This window comes from Dendroctonus ponderosae, unplaced genomic scaffold (genome assembly GCF_020466585.1).
Source record: "Dendroctonus ponderosae isolate FM_Combo_2020 unplaced genomic scaffold, Dpon_F_20191213v2 Dpon_F_20191213_4, whole genome shotgun sequence".
Lineage (NCBI taxonomy): Eukaryota > Metazoa > Arthropoda > Insecta > Coleoptera > Curculionidae > Dendroctonus > Dendroctonus ponderosae.
This window is the reverse complement of record NW_026018611.1, coordinates 16,491,407-16,493,158: the sequence shown is the minus strand read 5'-3', so window position 1 is coordinate 16,493,158 and position 1,752 is coordinate 16,491,407. Positions and strand designations below refer to the sequence as shown.

The 1,752-nt window shown below is 32.9% G+C and overlaps 1 long non-coding RNA gene across 2 annotated transcripts in view; it reads left to right on the top strand.

The window, feature by feature from the left end:
* Nucleotides 1-176: 176 nt before the first annotated feature.
* Nucleotides 177-1,752, top strand: part of LOC109546320 — a 4,804-nt gene continuing 3,228 nt past the window's right edge. The window contains exons 1-5 of one of the 2 annotated variants that reach the window (XR_007281401.1): nucleotides 177-570; nucleotides 634-969; nucleotides 1,094-1,149; nucleotides 1,330-1,477; nucleotides 1,529-1,691. This is a non-coding gene — a long non-coding RNA (uncharacterized LOC109546320). Of the gene's footprint in view, nucleotides 970-1,093; nucleotides 1,150-1,329; nucleotides 1,478-1,528; nucleotides 1,692-1,752 lie in introns of both variants that reach the window. The other variant, XR_007281400.1, reaches the window with a different exon arrangement.

The window sequence follows — 1,752 nt, the reverse complement described above, 5'->3', positions numbered from 1 at the left end:
AATATGCTACCAATTAAACATGGAACAATTTCAAAATAATGCTTAATAAGAAAGTTGAAATTCGATCTTCAACTGTTAATATCTTCTAGAAATTTGCGAAAAAAAATGTTTTGAATCACCCTATATTTCTTGTGAAAAATGAGACAAATAAATTGCAATTTTGGCTTTGCAAAATTTGTTAGATTGCCTTATAAGGACTGTTATATTTTGCTGCCGCTGCTTCATAATGTAACTCTGTCATGTTAGCTGATATATTATTTATTCTTAAAACTTAAATTAATTCTCTTTTTTTTTTCACTGTTACCTTAAATTTATAATGAAATCTAAATAATTCGTTTACCATTGTTTTAAGTTGTTGATACGTGGACACTAAAATAACATTAAATATGCCATGAGTTGTTGCACATTTTGTGGAAACAAATGAAGTGGAGGTTTTGCCTCAAAAATGGTTAGTGCAAAGAGGCAATGCTCTTTACCCTCATTATGGCAGAGTGAAATTGGAGAAAGCCATAAAAAATGAAGTAGAGCCTCAAGATTGTCGGAAGTCATATAAAGTTAACTTGATGATTGGTAAGAGTTATCCAACTTTTTTAAAAGCCAGTTTACGATCAAATAAGGCCTGTGTGACTTCAGATACCTCGGACTCGGAATGTGAGTTGCCAAGAAAAAGGCTGAGAAAAGCACGAATTGTATCATCAAGCATCTTAGGAGAATCGGAAAGTTCCTTAGAATTTCGAGAAAAACCAACTGAGGAAGATCAAATAACTGTTGGTCAGGGTGGCCATCAATTTAGTGTTTTTAATATTAACAGTCCTAGTTTTTTGCTAGGTCAAAATGTGCAGTTTGAATACCCTACTACTTCATGTAGGACCACATGTACCAATTTTCGAAATGAGACCCTGTCAACACCAACTTCTGGTCACTTTACTCCACTCAAAGGTAGTTCTCTTATTGGTGACAAACAGACTGGTAAGAAACCTTATTATAAATAGTGTTTTTCGAATAGTTCTTTACTTAATACTTGGTTCACTAAAAGTATATTTTTTCTTTCAACATAAAGCAAAAATAAAGCTGCTATTTAATCTTTTTTCAGATACTTCCGCACGCCATAAGATGTCGGTAGAGGGTGAAAAATACCAACATATATGGGTAAGTTTCGTACAGAGTGACTCTTTACATATATTATTATCTCATAATCAATTGATTTTCTCATAATTTTTCAAAATATCATTATCATGATTAGTTATTAGAAAGTACACATTTAAATCTTATTATCTCGTTGTTGGTTATTGCCATATACAGAGTGTAAGAATAACTTTTATATTCTAGAGTCATTCGCTAAGCAAGTACTAGGATACTCAGTGAAGCATAAGCGCATACTGGAAGATCACGGACAAGATCTACAATACATTAAAAGAAAGTTGGATTAACATACCGAAATGTTGGGCAGGCATAACTGGGTTTTGGCAAGTGCATTGTTAGAAAATGCAGAATTAAAGAAGGCAGTTGTACCAAATATAATTTTCAGATTGTTCAAATGAGTAGAGTGGGAGGGAGAAATTATAAAAAGACGGTAAGGAGGATTTGCTAGAAAATTATGGACGATGCATGATACATGCTAGGCGTCAGCATGSTGAGTCATWAWGGMAAGAAGTCATTCATGTCCTCAATATTGTTTAGCCTCTTCGTGGGTAAGTTTTGCTGCAATATATTGTTTTTTTTATTGATTTCTTTGACTTTGATTCTAATGTT